The sequence below is a fragment of the Spinacia oleracea genome, chromosome 2 (genome assembly GCF_020520425.1).
Source record: "Spinacia oleracea cultivar Varoflay chromosome 2, BTI_SOV_V1, whole genome shotgun sequence".
Taxonomy (NCBI): domain Eukaryota; kingdom Viridiplantae; phylum Streptophyta; class Magnoliopsida; order Caryophyllales; family Amaranthaceae; genus Spinacia; species Spinacia oleracea.
In genome coordinates this window covers 15288175-15306258 of record NC_079488.1, presented here as the reverse complement: position 1 = coordinate 15306258, position 18084 = coordinate 15288175, and the positions used below count along the sequence as shown (strand labels likewise).

Below are 18084 nucleotides of genomic sequence, written 5' to 3'. Positions count from 1 at the left end.
AAAGAACCATGCTATGCCAAAAACGCTCCCCAACTCACACGCTTTCGGGCTATTGTTTGGGTTAGAAAAGAAAAGAGCGAAGAAAGAAACAGAAATTATGGCATTAGCCCTCCAAGATGAAGTGTTCGATCCTACTAAATTGATCGCTCCATCACCCTAAAAAGATGACCAAATCCAACGAGGGTGGCGCAAGACTTTCAAATGGACTAATGCTCGTGGGATGAAGTTCAAGATATCTGCGGGAGAGGGTCCGATGTACGAAGAATTAGAGTCTGAATCCGAGTCTGACTCCGAGTCCGAACCTAGCAAAATTGTGACCCCTCCCAAAAATAGTTTAGACCCGGAAATCTCTACTCCGGGAGATCTTTTTGATGTAATGCTTCATGACTTTAATAAGATAAACAAAACTTTTGAGTATGTAAATCAGAGTAATAATGCAGAATGTCTCGCCACTAATGAGCACGAAAAAGAGCCAGAAGAGGAATATACCGAACTAATAAAAGCTGTAAGTGAACAAGAACTCAAAACTCCTATAATTGAGGACACAGAATCGGTAAATATTGGGACAGAAGAAAATCCTAAAATTATTAAAATTGGCCTCACCTTAACTCCCACTGAAAAGGCCGATCTAATCTCCACTTTGCGGGAATTCGAGGGTGTCTTTGCTTGGTCCTACAAGGACATGCCAGGAATAGAGCGAGAAATCGCTGAGCATAAAATTCCGCTAGATCTCAAAATGTCGCCAGTAAAACAAAAGCTACAGCGGCTCAAACCAGAGATAGCCTTGAAAATAAAAGAAGAAGTCACTAAACAATTAGACGCCGGCTTTATAAAAGTCTCCAACTACCCAGAATGGGTGGCCAATATTGTCCCCGTAGCTAAAAAAGATGGACGAGTGCGAATGTGCGTAGACTTTTGAGACCTCAACAAAGCCAGTCCTAAAGATGACTTCCCTCTACCTCACATTGACATACTAGTAGACAACACCGCAGAACACGCGCTCCTCTCCTTTATGGACGGGTACGCCGGATATAACCAAATACTCATGGCAGAAGAAGACATGGAGAAAACAACTTTCATTACCCCTTGGGGAACATATTGTTACACTGTAATGCCTTTTGGTTTGAAAAACGCGGGGGCCACCTATCAAAGAACAGCCACCACGTTACTCCATGACATGATACATAAAGAAATCGAGGTCTATGTGGACGACATGATCGTCAAATCTAAAGACCGGCGCGGTCACCTCCCGGCACTTAAAAAGTTCTTCACCCGAATCTTGAAATATAACATGAGACTAAATCCACAAAAATGTGTGTTCGGGGTAACCTCGGGAAAATTGCTAGGATATGTTGTTAGTACGCGAGGAATCGAGATTGACCCATCCAAGATCAAAGCCATTACCGAAATGCCCCCACCAAAAACTGAAAAACAGATAAGGGGCTTCCTAGTAAAGCTGCAATACATTAGTAGGTTCATTTCCAAGCTTACTATGACTTGTGAGCCAATATTCAAAAAATTAAGAAAAGAAGAAAAGGCCGAATGGGATGAACAATTCCAAACTGCCTTCGATAAAATCAAAGAATACCTAAGCAAACCACCCTTCCTCTCCCCGCCTTTGCCTGGAATCCCTTTACGCCTATACCTAACCGTCACGGATACTGCAGCAGGAGCTATGCTCTCACAGTGTGTACATGGATCCGAGCGAGCCATTTACTACTTGAGCAAGAAGTTCATACAGTACGAGACAAGATACACAGAACTTGAGAAAACCTGTCTCGCCCTCGTCTGGGCATCCAAAAAACTCAGACATTACCTATTGGCCCACACTGTTCATATAACGTCACAACTAGATCCCTTAAAATACATGTTCGAAAAGCCCGCCCTAAGTGGTCGCCTGTCCAGGTGGCTAGTCATGCTCTCAGAATTCGACCTAAAATTCATGCCGGAAAAAACAATCAAAGGAAGAGCGGTAGCCGAATTCCTGGCCGAGCATGCCACGAATGAGGAAACCACGGAAGCTTACCTCCTCCCCGACAAGGAGCTTCTGATGATACAAGACGACTATTGGACACTATACTTCGATGGCGCGTCCAACCAAAAAGGATGCGGCGTCGGAGTTCTCCTAGTCAGTCCCGAAGGAGCCCATATACCAATTTCCGTCCAACTTGACTTCGAGGCCACAAACAATGCCGCCGAATACGAGGCCTGCATAGTTGGGCTAGAGGCCGCAGTTAGCCTCGGAGTCAAACACCTACAAGTCTTCGGGGATTCTTCCCTAATAATCAACCATATATCCAAAAGATGGAAGGTCCGAAGCACTAGCCTCTCAAAATATCAAGCTCACTTGGACCAAATAGTCGAGCAATTTGAAAAAATCGAGTATACGTACTTGCCAAGAGACGACAACCAATTCGCGGATGCACTAGCGAAGCTAGCTTCAATGCTCAACATCCCGAATGAATGGGACGGAATGACCCTTCGGGTCGAGTGAAGGAAAGAGCCGGCTTATTGTTGTGCCATAGACTCCGAACCTGAAAACACCAAAGAAGAACCATGGTACACGGACATCCTTCGTTACAAAACAAGTGGGGAATTCCCCCCAAACTGAAGGAAATAATGCCCTTGGTCCAAGTATGCATTCGATGTTAAGTCTAATAAATGCGGTTCAGTATTAATTAACAAGTTAATAATTCAGTGAGATCAAGTGAGCTGAATGCCTAGCTAGAGGCCGCTTCAGTTCAAGTGGAATTAATGATATTAATCCACAGCTTACTCTTGACTGAACCCGTAGGGTCACACAAATAGTACGTAAACGGATCAAGTATTTAATGGCATTAAATACTCCATCTATGGATATTCGGAATCGACGGATCTTGGTTTCAGTGGGAGCTGAGATCGTCACAGGCAAGAAAAGAATACTCCGGAAACGATGATATTGCCGGAAACGGAAATATGGATCGTATCGGAAATATAAATATTATCCAAGTCGTAGATGTTACCGGAAACGGAAACATGGTACGTATCGGAAAATATTATCGAAAATGGAAATATTGCCGGAATCGGAAATATTGCCGGAAACGGAAATATTGTCAGAATCGGAAATATTATCGGAATCGGAAAATAATTCCGGAAACGGAAATATTAAATATTTGTTCGAAACGGAAATTGATTCCGGAATCGGAAATATTAAATATTGTTCGTATCGGAAATGAATTCCGGAATCGGGAATTTAATCGGAAGCGTATCGTACGAATTAGCATCGGACGAGGCCCGCTAGACGAAGGCCCAGCACGAAGCCAGGCCATCGCCCAGCAAGCCAACACGCACCATCGCATGCCAAGCCTCGACCAGGCCCAACGCAAGGCCAGGCCCAGCCAAGGCCTGGGGCGCGCGCGCGAGAGCACAGCAGTGGGCCGAGCGCTGTGCGCCTAGCGTGGGCCGCAAGGCTTGCGCGGGTGTACGGTGCTCATGCAATGCTTGTGCGGGAATCCTAAAGCAATCGGGATTCGAAATATGATTAAATCCTAAAACTATTAGATAATGATTATTTAATTAGAGTCCTAGTAGGATTATAATTAAATAAATTAGTATCCTAATAGGATTCCAAAACCTTTTCCATAACTCTATAAATAGGTGCCTAGGGTCACATATTTACATAGATTATTGAAGTATTCAAAGTGAGTTTTTGAGAGAAAAATTCAGTCACATACCTTGCCTAAAAGTGCCGAAATTATTAGTACCTTAAGGGCGATTCTAGTTGGTCAATCTTAAAGCGGATCCGGACGTGCTGTGGACTATCTACGGAGGGACGACACTTGGAGTCCTAAAGACTTGTTCTTGTTCGGTTCGGGCGCAGCTAGGGAAGGCACGCAACAAAGAGTATGCATCTAAACTATGCTATATGGTTATGTGTAAATAATATGTATTCCTGGCTAAATGGTTCTTCCGCATGATTTATGAATTGTCATATGTATCATAACCTAACAGTGGTATCACGAGCCTCTTATTATTTTCATAATCTAAATTGCATGAACATGGTTAAATATTACAAATTTGCAAGAATTAAAAGGGGTGATTAATTTTCGTAATTGTTAATTAATTGCAAATTGCGTTTATTTAATTATACGTACGCAGTTTTTCGGCAGTTTCTTCGTTACTCATCCAAATCGAGTGATTTTTGTGTCAATTCCGCATGTAAAAGGCATTCTAAAATTTTTCTGCCGAACCCAGAATTCTCAAATTCGAAGCCTAACTATGACTTTTCGAAGGTTTTAGTTTTTCGAATGCAAAATTTCGTAAATTTAAGATGTTAAATTAAATATTTGCAATTCTTGTTGATAAATCTTGAATTTTTGATTGACCTACTGTATATGTTTAACAAGTTTGAATGCCTAGCCTTGTTAATTATGCAATCTAATTTGTAATTATGATTAATTTTTTGAAAATTAGAATAATTTAGAATTAATTTGATTTTCATAATTAATTATAATTTAATTAGATACCTATGATTAAAAACCACCATAAAAATTGTAAATTTATGATAAATTTTAAATTTTTATGACCTAGACTTGAATCCATGTTAATCGGAAATCAATTGAATAATAAATTTTCGATTTTTCGCCCTAAAATTATGAAATTAATATTAATTTATTAATTTGTCATTAATTTTAAATATAAATTTTTTAAATTTTATGCGATTCGTTCATATAACTTGCACGCACAAAGCAATGGACGCTACGTGTTACCCTTAAGGGGTGTTGTATAGTGCGGGCATGTGACGACGAGCAAGGGAGCTCGTCGCCCATGCGGCACGAATGCAATGAGCAAGGGCATGGTGCACGAGCACAAGGCAGCAGCCTTGCCTTGTGTCGTGGGCTATGAGCAATGGACGAATGGGCATGGGCGAAGGCAAGGCACGGCAGTCGCGTGTGGGCAGCAAGCGAGCTGCGCCACAACGCGCACTGCCTCGCGCGCAGCGAGCGCAAGCTCGCGTGCCACGAGTGCTGCGCCCAGCGTCTATGACGCGCGCAGCGAGCGCTAGCTCGCACCAAGCGAGCGCTAGCGAGCGCGCACAGCATGCGCTGGCGAGTGCACGAAGCGAGCGCTAGCCCGCGTGCAGCGAGCGCTAGCGAGCGAACGCAGCGAGCGATGGCTCGCGTGCATCGAGCGCTGGCGCGCGCGCAGCGAGCACCAGCTCGCGCGATGGCTTGCGAAGGGTAGAAGCAGCAGCTATGCGACGCAGCGCATGGGCTGCGCGCACATGGCCAGCGATGGCTGTGTGCGTATGGCCCATGGGCGTGTGATGCGTGAGGTGTTTGCGTTGCGATTAGATCGTTTTGAAATTTTAATTTGAAATTTTCAGTTTACGTAATTTTAATTAATTTTAAAATTAATAATTTAAATTATTTTCTTGGATTTTAATTTTGAATATTGTAATCTTAATAAATTTTATTTATTCTAATTATTTTACTAAAATTAAAATCATGAATTAATTTAAATACGACTGAAATTAAATTAAACTTTTTGGATTCAATTATAAATTTATATGAGCTTTAAATTTTAATTAAATTTGTATGTTTCCGGTTAGACTAGAAATACATTTTTATGTTTAAAAATTAGTAAAGCATATGAATTTATTGGTTTGAGTGGGAGCCCTTTTTAGTCATAAACTCTTGATTAGGTCTACAAATCCTTAAGGTTAAAACAACTTGATTAGAATTAATAAGGACTGAAAAATTGGTAGATTATTGGTGCCCTTGATTAATTGCTGCAAATGTTTACGTGATGCATAATGTGTTTTATTAACCAGCTATGTGGGCCATTCATGATAATGAATGGGTGAATGGTATATATTGTATATGTACTGTTTTGCAGGTTATGAAGTGACTAGTATGGCCCAAATAGGATAGAAAATATGGTCTGCGTACCATTAATTTGAATGTAATTGGTCTAAAGTACCAAAGTTGTTTTTCAATTCAAATATGGTCTGCGTACCATCAAATAGTTGTAATTAGTTTTAATTATAGCTTATCCTATTTGAAGAAAATGGTGCCTCCCACGGAGATTTTCAAGACGGACTTTGAAGTTAAAGCTTCAAGATGAAGTCGGGCCATACTAGATCACATTTATCTTATGTATGTTTTAAGTTATTTATTGCTTTTAAATATGTCTTAAAATGCATGAGATCAAAAGCTTGATTATGTTGCATGATTAAGGATTTTAGTTAACTTAAAATCTAACCAACATAGTAAGAGCCTTAAGTTCCAAACTTAAAAAATTGAGTTAAAAGGTGCCATGCCAAAATATACACTTGCTTGGATATCCTTTACATCAATCTAGTAATAGTTTTCGCTCAGCGAGGTGTTACTTATTGGTCCTAAAGGGGCAAGGTACACAAATAATTGTGAGTACATGTTAGTTTTGGTGAAACTCAACGATATAAGTAAGGAGTCATTTTATGTCGTGGCAAAATCGATAGGTTTACCTAATAAGTTCTTAGACGTACCTATCAACCAAGAATAGTTTTTAGACTATTGCACTACTACAAAAGGCGTGGAATCTCGACGCAAGGTCCTCGACACCGTGGTAAACTGTCATTGCAAAATACCAGTCCGCGCTATTTCTCGACGCTTTCCCTCGTCTACTGAAATTCTCGACATGGAAAAGCGTCGAGATATTGTAAATATCACATGACAAGCACGTGATCCACTAAATTGGCAGCATGTTTTCCTTAACTCCCTTGATTCATTATTTGGGAAAAGGAAAAACCGTCCTAGTAAACCCTAACATTCGCTACTCGTTTCTCACTCACCGTATCTCCGCTACCTTTGTTGAAGAAATCCCCAAATTATCATTTCTCACAGATCTACTATCAATGGCTTGCAAGTTCTTAGACCTCCTGATTGGGTTTCTACGAGGTTTATATTTATATCTCTCCTCTCCAATTCTAGGTTTAAATTTGTGTATTTAGGGTTTGCTTTTCCATTCGGATGAATTTTCGGCTCAACAAATATGGGTAGTTAGATTTCTATTACAATTCTGATCTATTTTATTCAATGTTTGTTATGTGAAGGATCTAACGGAGGTAGCTGCGGAAACTCCTATTGAGTTTTAGGTTTTTTGATTTCCCTAAAACCTGTTTTTTGTGTTGAGTCGGTGTTAAGTTGATGAAATCCCGCATTTAACTGCCAATCAGGGGTTGATGATCGATTACCTAGGTTCATAATAGACCTCTCCATCTCTAGAATCAAAGTTGCATGTCACTTCAGGTATTTTCTTCTCTCTTCTTTCAATTTCGGATTATTTTCCGTTTTCTGGGTAGAGGTTAGTTTATTGTTTTTACTTAATTGTTAAAAGATTTATAAGTAGTTTGCATGCTTTAAAATTTTAGCAAATGGCATTGTCTTCCTTTTAAATGTAATTTACTCGTATTACTTGCAAAAAAGTTTCATTGAATTTGAAGGCTTCTTCTTGCTGAATATATATTATTATATCTCAATCCTTGAATCTATAGACCATATAAATGAAAGTTATTGGCAAATTTCTCTAGTTATAAATTTAGACTTGAGTATAATATTATCTATTTTCTGAGGTACCAGGTCTATTGCATTCAGTTGCTTTCATTTTGGATAGTTTAGAGCATCAATGGTTAGGACTCCATGTAATACCTTTATCTATGCTCTTGTTGTTTCTTTTTTCTGTTGAGTTTTCTTGTTTATATATCTAACAAAAATAAAATAGTTTTAGACACTTTTATGATCATATCTATTGTTGAGGTGACAGAGCATACTGAATATAGGTGGAGTACGTATTGTAATAGCATTATTGACATGATGATAATACTAAGAATTTGTAGCATGTTTATCTTTGCAGTCAGATAACACTAGAATATTGAACAAATGCCTTATGTTCTTATCTAAGAATCAACTTAGCAGCTTGTTTCTTACTCACGACTGTATAGTTCGAAGTATCTAGAGCTCTATAAATATGTACTCCAGATCATATAATCATCTCTTGTCTCACTACTATAACTGGCATGTTTTCTCGACTCTTCACCCTCGACACTTCACTTGACCCGCCAGGATTAAAATAACAATTATTTTAGCGCCTATTGGCCATGACTTTCAGTAATCCCCACTAATTTATTGTATAACCTTTTTATTAAGGTGCTTTGTTGATGTTAACCTTTTTCCACTAGTGAACCATGGAATATCCACAGTGAAAAAGTTAAAGGTTGTAGGGAGTGAACCAAATCTAAGCCATTAAACAATCTAGGAATTCTTTTCGAAACTAAACTTCAGGAAGCAAGGAAGCATTTTTTGGACATCTATGATCATGTTCTCCCAAATAGAATGAACAGATGCACAACCTTGATGCTCATAATGTTAATGTCAGACCGCTTTGCCATCTTGTTGAGGAAATAATCCACCGTGCTACCCAAACAGATTGAAGCGCCTTCACTGGCACGCGTAGAAATCATTTGTATGATTTCACTTAATTATATATTTATTTTTTTGGGTGCAAACTTAATAATATTTGTAAAAGTCTTATGTTGTTCCTATTGACCCTTGCATGCTTACTGATAACCACATGTGTTTTGATCTCTGTATAGAGTAAGAGGGAAGGAGAAGGGAGCAGACTTACCCTAAATGGTCTTGAAGAAATTCCTTATTTGCCACTAATTGTTAAACGCTTATCGCCTGAGGTATTTATCAGTTGTACCTTCTTCCAGACGTGCTACATCCCTGAAAAACAGCTTAGTATAAGATCATACTATTCTGTTGTTACAGATTAACTTAAACATGAATCTGGTGCTTCTTGGATTTACTTTTACTCTAGCCATATTATACATGCTAGCTATTACGGAGTATTATCTATTGCTATTATTAAATTTACAAGGGGACTGCATTGTCAACATTGTTTTTCCAACTTCTTATCACATTTCTTCATGCCTTCTTCTTTTGGCAGTGCACTTAGGCATCAAGAAACTCCTTCCCGAGGAGGGTTAAAAATGAAGTTGTTCAAAAAAACTGCAAGTATTATGCTGTTGGTGCATAAAATTTTAATTATTGACATAGGTTGTTTGATGCAGATTAGGCTGTTGAATTGAAGTTTCAATTATAGTCGTGCTACGACTGTAGGTGTCAGACTTTGTTCTTGGTAGAAGAAGCTTAACTTCCATTGGATCCTTACAACATACCATGGAGCATAGGAGGGTGCACCGTGTTTACGAATCCAACAAGTGAGTTATCTATCGTAATCTGATACTTGCTTTAAGCCACTACTTTATGATCTCATTCATTTGGTCATCTCTACTACTGACATTTACCAGGACACATGAGGTGGCGAGCTTTGCTTGAAAAAACCCTACAGGATTCCATTCCCGTGAAGGGTTGGATTGGGGTTGTTTGAAAAATTTCGCCAAGTTGAACTTAATGAGACCTTACTATTTCGAGGGGAAAGCAGAGTACATAGAAATTTTGAGGAATAGTATGTCAAGGCAATCAAAGAGATCAACAATGTTGTCATTATTAGTAGCTTAATGGTTCATGTACTCGTTGCCTCGTTGGTTGTATTGGATCCGGAAAACTTATTACTTTGAATATTGTACTAGTATGATTTTTATGACTAACTATTTAAAGTGTACAGATATTGATCTATGTTACATAATAAAATATTTCCTTTTGCTTCAATTATGTTTTTTTTGTAATACTTAGTAGAAAAATAGAAATATCTTTTTTTAGTGTGACGTTTTATTGATCGATCTTGTATATATATATATATATATATATATATATATATATATATATATATATGTGTGCGATACAGGAATAGGTGGGAAAAAAAAGCTTATACAAAAAAATCTTGTGGCGTCTAAGCTGAAGAAAACATGACGCGAAAAAGCGTCGAGGACATTGATTAAGAAAAGATAGGCTGAAGAAAACATGGACGACAAAAAGCGTCTAGGACATTGATTAGGAAAAGACCTGTGGACGCATATAAGCGTCTAGGCTGAAGAAATTATGGACGCCAAAAAGCGTCGAGGACAATGATTAGGAAAAGGGTGGGGCAAAGCGGGAAAATCTTGCGGACGGCGAAAAGCGTCGAGGTTGTCGACGCTGAAGGATGAAAGTGGACGCCAAAAAGCGTCCCCGTGCACGACGCCAAAAAGCGTCGAGAATATTCTCGACTTTAATTTTCTCGACGCTTCCTTAAAGCGTCGAGGGCTAATTTATCGACGCTTTTTAGCGTCGAAAAATGGTCCAAAAAGCGTCTCCAAAAGGCGGGATTTGTAGTAGTGTTGGCAAAAGGCTTTTGCTTACCTAAGATGTTTTAGGATTAAGTCGACAAACTGTGCTTAGTTCTTCAATGATTTTAGGATCTTGGAATCATTTTATTCACACCTGCCGGAACAATAAATTCGAATAAAATGCTAATAACTTGTTTAAATTGCATGATTGCTTTCATTTTCAAGTTATTATTCATGATAAATGTTTAGACTTTGCATGCTTCAATGAATGTTTTAATTATTGTTTATAATTAAATATCTTGCACTGCGGTAAATCCTTTTAGAAAGGTAACAGTAAATTTCCTCGATTGGTAATGAATCCAAGAACGATTCACGGAAGTGAGAGAAAGTGAGAAATTTAAAATGTACGTTTCTTATATCGACTTTTATGGTTGTTTTCGAGTATCAAAGTCGAATGGCAAACCGATTGGTGCTTGTGAATTCAAAATACAATGTAGTTTTGAGATCATAAAGCATTGAGTTTAAACACTCAGCTTTACCAATGGTTAACAACCTAATATCTTTGTCCATTTAATTCTCGAATGAGTCTAGTCCCTAGACATCCGAATAGATCGATGCTTAGAGAACTTTAGAAGCTTCTGGTAAGATCATCTAGTTGAAACAGAATATTCAACATAAATTAAATGGTAAGAACCTTGTTGGAGTGACATTGGACATGTCTAACAAAGTATAAAAAAAGTCAACACTAAAGAAATCAATTCTTAAGACTATAAGAAATGGTACAAGAAATAGGAAAACGAGGAACAAATGAAAGGAATTTACGATTCCGTTTCTACCTATAAGTTTATGTTTAAAGAGAAGTGACCTAGCAATCAAACTTCCTTGGTATCATATACCGCTTGAGGTTCTTACTTCGGTAATAACTCAAACAATGGAAGCTAGGATACACTAATGACCTACAAGTGGGAAATGAAGCATGGCAATGCTACATTAGTTGTAGGGTCATCTAGTTTGTTTTAAGTCCTTTCAAAGGCCGGAACTTAATGGCTATTTTGTTCCATAATCAGCATACCTAAATTTCTGCTTCAAACACAGAAAGACTCACATTCAGAAGAACAAAAACAATGCTTGTTTGTTTGTTTATTTGAATGAAATGGTCAATTACAGGTTGAGTCAATATGCTTGATTAAAACAAACAACTCTTTAAAGAACTTTACTAGGTTCAAATCAAACCCTTGATTTAAGTTCCATTAATCTTTGGCATTGTTGCTTAGACCATATCAACAAGTTAACATTCATAAGCTCTATTTTGATGGACTTTTTGAAAGTTGGTTGATTTCTAGATCAACTTAAGACAAGCTAGTCTTACTTGTTGAAAGTAACAAAGAATATGAACTATTGTTAGAACGCCTAGACGATAGAGTTCAAAGCTAAAGAAAGGTTTTATGACTTTATTATTTCACAAGGATTTGAGTGAATATAGGTTTATTTACTCAAATGTGATATAAGTTGAATCTGTTTGGCTAGTTCAAAGATTCAGAAGTATAAAATCCACTTGGCAAGAAATCATAAAGATCTAGGTTAGATCATGTTGATGATTACTTGAGACCAAATATGATCATCAATGATTGTGTGTTGTAATTTCACAATCTAGCTCCATAAGATATGGCATATCTACGTTGGAATGATCGAAGTCAATTAGTACTTGATTCGATCAATGATGAATCATAAAGACTTTTCCTATAATTTCTAAAACAAAATTCTCAACTACCACCAAACTAAACCAAATTCGTCAAAGCTATTGAAAAGTAATTTCAGAATATCTTTTCATAATATATCTAAAGAGTTCCTAAACTCAGTGGGAGCTTAGTGTTTGTTATTCAACAAACTAAGGCCCAAGTATAGATATATGTTTCATTGTGATTTATTCAAATGAGACACAAGGGTATTGTTTCTACCACGAATTTTTGAGAACATAATGTTTGTTTGCTCGAAATAATGTCCTTTTGGAGATTCGTTTCCAAAATGACAAGTGGGAGAAAATAGACCTCGAAAGTTTTCGAGGCGAACAACAAACATAAACGGACATTCCGGAGACTTTTCGAAGTGCTTCAGAAAATCCGAACTTATTCTTTAAGGACTTTAGAAGTGGCTTTAAAGAATACACATCTCTTAGAAGACTTTACAAGTGCTTCAAGGAGAACAGAATATTCAAAGGACTTTCAAGTGGCTATTGATATTCTATTGTTTGATGTTCTATACCCAAGTAGGCATAGAATTCAAGTCACTGAAACTATGAGATTCTTCTATTAGATAGTGAAGAAACATAGAGATCAGGTCAATGAAACTATGAGATTCTTCTATTAAATAGTGAAGAAACCTACAACTTGCAGTCAAACTATTATCATGTAGATTAATGAGTTTGTGACTTGTAAGAAAGCTATGACGAAACCTAGATTCTCTAAAATGGTTAGAGGCCATATATAGACTCAAATGTTTTAAATGGTTAGAGGCCATAAAACATACTCAATGTTTTGATGACAAAATTGAAATTTTGTTGATTTGCAAGAATAGGTTCACACCTATTGGTTGCAAGTTTGTTTTAAGGATAAAAACCATCAAACATGAAATTGTGTTCACACACAAAGCGAGATTAGTTGCTAAAGGTTACAAGCAAATTCATGGTGTGAATTGTGTTGAAACCTCATGCATAATCGTAATGCTCAAGTCTATAATTCAAGCAATGATTGCATATTGGTACATATAGCAATTGGATGACAAAACGTATTCCTCAATCAAATGTTGGAATAAACTATGTACATGGTATGTCATAGGATTTGTGGATCCAAATAAATGCTTGAAAGAGAAAGCTAGCTTATAAAATCTAAGTACAGATTTAAGCAAGCAATTGGGGATTGGAATTATATTTTAATGAAGCTAATAAGTATTTTAGTTTCATAAAATATACATGATTCTTATAGATATATAAGAAGTTCAGTGGGAGTACATAAAAACTTAATTGGTCCTATGTGTATCACACACATATCTCTCTATTGTAAAATAACATTGAAATGTTAATGACTTAGATTTGAGATTATTCATCAATGATGGACCATGGCGAAACTTAGTACATACTGGGTATTAAGATCTATTTACAAAGATCTTATGATATTGTTTTGGATTAAGTAATGGCATTTACTAAATCAAACACGAAAGTCTCCATTGGAGATATTCGACCCATGTGAATAAATCTAAGTAAAGGATGTTTGAATTATGTATAAGCATTTACTAAGTTAAACATCTAAGAGTCTAAATGAGATTCTTAACCTATATTATATGTCAAAGAATTTAGCTGAATTTAGTATCTACTGAAACTAGATAAGCTAAAGTTACATGAATAGAATTCAATTGGGAATTATTCTGCAAAAGAATTTATCATGTATGATATAAAATGAGGATCGCCAAAAACATATCGTATGACTTTAGCCATGACGAACATATACCAATCTCTATTGATCTAAGTAAAGATCAACTAGATTGAGATCAAGAATACTTATGGTACTTGAAAAGGTACATAGGAATAGTTCTTGATTCAAGGAAATAAAGATATGCTAAATATTGATGCTACACGCATAAACACTGGCAAAGGATCAAGCAAGACCCTTTGGAGTTAACCATTGATAAGGACGAGCTATAGAGCATCGTGTTTTGAAAATGGCAACATGGGTTGGAGACCATGAGTTGTTGCGTGGTAAATTAGAATAATAATTTCTATGTTCTAAGATATAGTTGGAGAGTCTTCCACATATCTATAAACTGCTTGGATAGGTAATTCCAAACAAAGCATCACTAGCAACCTATACAGTTGAAGTAAAAGTAATTATTGCCTAAGAAGCAATAAAACAGGGTTGTTTAAAGTTCTTCACTGAACTTGGGTAGATCACCTATCTGCTGGCTTGATGGTTCTTCATTGAAAAATGCGTAGAACCACTCTTGAAGCAAGAAAAACGTCTGCTAACTTGATGGTTCTTCATTGCAAAATGAGTAAAACCACCATCGAAGTAAGAAAGACTAGATCACATAATAAACAAACTCGAAAAGATCTTATCATCATATCTCGAAGAACATTCGATGAAAAGGATATTAAGATTGGCAAAGCATGATAACTAAACCTATGCAACAAGTGAGAAGCAACACTCACGTTGTAGCACTGGAAATCAAGCATAGCTTTGAATTCCATGAAATGTTTTAAAGATGGGTTAGAGGCCCATGGTTGTAAAACATTGGGGTTGAACATTTATCATATATGAAATGTATTTTCATATTCCATTTAATTTGTGGTTTATTAAATGATGAGTCCCTTCAATTTGACAATATATTCAAGATAGACTGTCAGGACCAGTCCTGTGACTAAGAAATGTCTATCAAGTGAACTTGAATGTCAAAGGTTGAAAAAGGTCCCTAGTCGGAGTTTTCTATAAAATTGGACGCATAGAAAACGTTAGACGATTAGAATGCAAGATGACTAGTAGTTCTGTTTCTTGAACTATGTGGACATGGCAATGTCATAATCATTTGCATAGATACTTACTTTGGGAAGACTAGTATCGGACAAGACCTATGAAACTTTACTGTAAGAGATGAAAATCTGTCATAAGTAAATTTCATTAAAATTATTAGACACTAAATCCTCAATACCTGAGTGATTTGAGATTACTTGTTTGAGAACTGGTTGCTTTGACGTTGACCAACCGTCGCACCGTAAAAGGAGGCTATAAAGGCAACGCTCAGGTAATCACCTATCAAACGAAGTCTAATCTCAAGATCGCAAGATTGGGATTGTCCTCCCATAAATCGGGATGAGATGCTTAAAAGTTGTACAAGGCCACTCGGAGAGCTAGAAACTGTGAAATGCATGGCCGTGCTCGGATGAATCATAGGCTATGATTATCTGTTTATTTGATCAGTTGAACTCTGAAACCGAGAAACACCTCTAGACATAATAAGGATGACAACTCTTACCTTATGTTCAAGAGCAAGCATCGAGCGACAAAGGAATTAGGAAATGCACTGTAACACCCCAAAATTTGGACCTTTTATATAATCAAAAACCCTGTTTTTATATCATAAAACAATCGTCCAAACCTTGGGAGTGTCACTGCTACATTTATTCTCCATAGAAAATAAATGCAAAGCAACAAAACCATTTACAATCATTAAAGTCAAAATTAACTAAGTGGTCTAAAAGGTGCCCCATAAAAACTACAACCAATTCCCATAAAATGAATAACAAAAACCAACTTAAACTTAAACTGAAATAGAAATTGTCTCTTGACTAGGTGGTTATTCTAAGCGTCTCCTCACTCGTAGCCAAGTACCTTTACCAACCTGCAAAAATAAATAGAAAAGAGACAAGAGAGACGAACTCCCAAAAATCAGATAAACTGAGTAATTCCAACTCCATCCCGTAAAATAAATAATTTTAGTTTGAAAACATTTTGAGTACATAAAATAGACAAATAAACAACCAGTACCAATTTAATAACTCCATTATTAAACTTATCACATAAAGATCAATATTAATTAAGTGAGGGAAAAAGAACGCTAAGGGTCGCGCGTAACCCTTGAGAATGGCCAAAGTAAGATGAGTACAGAATGTCCCTAGTGTGCACACCCCTCACTAATTGACTATGGGTCTCCGCGACCGCGCACCAATAGAATTAGGAGGAAGACTAAGCAGAAAGTTTATTGCAGAATAATAGAAACCTACTAGAAGCCTACCGGGTCTCCACTAAAGTGCACCGATAGAACAACATCTAGAAGGGCAACCTGTTCCTAACCCTTACGGGCTTTTCCCTCTGAGATTACACTTTACGTTATTAGTATTTTGATTAGGTTCGAAACAATATATGAGTAAACATATATAAGCAAATAATTATAGATCCTCCATTTACATTAAGTTATACGAGTTGTTATTCATCAAGGTCATCAAAACTCATAACATCATATACCTGACACAATCCAACAATGCATTACCATTCTTTTACCAATAATCAAGATCACACCTAAGTTATCAAATCATAAAATATAAATCGAATACTTATTTTCGCAAAATAATCTTAGTAGTACTACTGTACTAATAGTAAAATCAAGGCTTGTATTAAGAGAAGACATGCTTTAATATTATCACATTACTCACACATCTATCGTCCTATCATATACTACGACGTTTATAATCACGGCGACCAACATCCAACACTTGCGTACTCCACATTATAAACATATTCAAACTAATTATTTCATAAATAATTATAGGCGCACATCGTATTCTCAAAACACTACTACTATTAGATGTGACTATATACTCAAATAACATAGTCTATATACATAACACTATATTTTCCTAACACATAATAACACATAAATATATCCAAAATATTTTCCAACGGGACCTAAAGATGATAGACATTAGAGATTACCTTGAACACGCACGTACTCAAACTAGTAGTCTCCTCGCGTGGTTCCTAAGTAGTCTCCGTCTACGATTACACAAAATAAATAACCTAAGTTAGTCATAATATTTGCCCAACCTAACTTAATCTATGCGTAGTAATAGTTAGAGAATATAAACAAGAATTAGTCTAATAAATCAACTTTCATTATTTTATTTTATTTTAATCAAAGCACACCATTGCTGTATGAACCTATTCCTAAAGAACGTACAATAGAAAAACCCAAAACAATGTTAGTTAATGAGTTAAACAATCCCCACTCCCAATTGTCAGCCATAATTGTCAATTAGCAGTGACGAGAAAACACTAAATCGAAGATAGATTTCAAAAGTGAAAAGCTTGGAAATGATAAACATCTATTACTTACCGAGAGGAAGGGTACTGTGACAACGGCGGAGATTATTGAGAGGAGGGGTTTACTATCAGTTAATGTAACGAGAGATTTTTTTTGTGAGGTTTGGGTTATATATACTTAGGGTATTAGGTTTAACTAGGAGACTAATTTCAGAAAATATATAAATTAATTCTGAAAATATACTTAGGGTATTAGGTTGAACTAGGAGACTAATTTCAGAAAATTTATAAAATAAATCTGAAAATATACTTGTAGTGACTATTAGTTAAAACTCATTAAAAACTTTATTTTAATTGTAAAATTATCTTAATTTATCAAAATAATTTATTAGAAAATACCCGAAAATTCGGGATATTACATGCACACTTGTCCCTAAGGAGAAGTGGGAGACTGAAGGAAATAATGCCCTTGGTCCAAGTATGCATTCGATGTTAAGTCTAATAAATGCGGTTCAGTATTAATTAATAAGTTAATAATTTAGTGAGATCAAGTGAGCTGAATGCCTAGCTAGAGGCCGCTTCAGTTCAAGTGGAATTAATGATATTAATCCACAGCTTACTCTTGACTGAACCCGTAGGGTCACACAAATAGTACGTAAACGGATCAAGTATTTAATGGCATTAAATACTCCATCTATGGATATTCGGAATCGACGGATCTTGGTTTCAGTGGGAGCTGAGATCGTCACAGGCAAGAAAAGAATACTCCGGAAACGATGATATTGCCGGAAACGGAAATATGGATCGTATCGGAAATATAAATATTATCCAAGTCGTAGATGTTACCAAAAACGGAAACATGGTACGTATCGGAAAATATTATCGGAAATGGAAATATTGCCGGAATCGAAAATATTGCCGGAAACGGAAATATTGTCAGAATCGGAAATATTATCGGAATCGGAAAATAATTCCGGAAACGGAAATATTAAATATTTGTTCGAAACGGAAATTGATTCCGGAATC

At 36.6% G+C, this 18084-nt stretch overlaps 2 long non-coding RNA genes across 2 annotated transcripts; one reads left to right on the top strand and one right to left on the bottom strand.

The window, feature by feature from the left end:
- The first annotated feature begins 8857 nt into the window (after nt 1-8857).
- LOC130466796 (uncharacterized) lies at nt 8858-9382 on the top strand. Its single transcript, XR_008926946.1, has 2 exons — nt 8858-9244; nt 9335-9382. It is a non-coding gene; the product is annotated as an uncharacterized lncRNA (long non-coding RNA).
- Nucleotides 9383-15356: 5974 nt separating this feature from the next.
- On the bottom strand, nt 15357-17295 carry LOC130466795 (uncharacterized). Its single transcript, XR_008926945.1, has 3 exons — nt 17132-17295; nt 16732-16791; nt 15357-15640 (listed from the first exon to the last, which is right to left on the bottom strand). It is a non-coding gene; the product is annotated as an uncharacterized lncRNA (long non-coding RNA).
- Nucleotides 17296-18084: the final 789 nt, after the last annotated feature.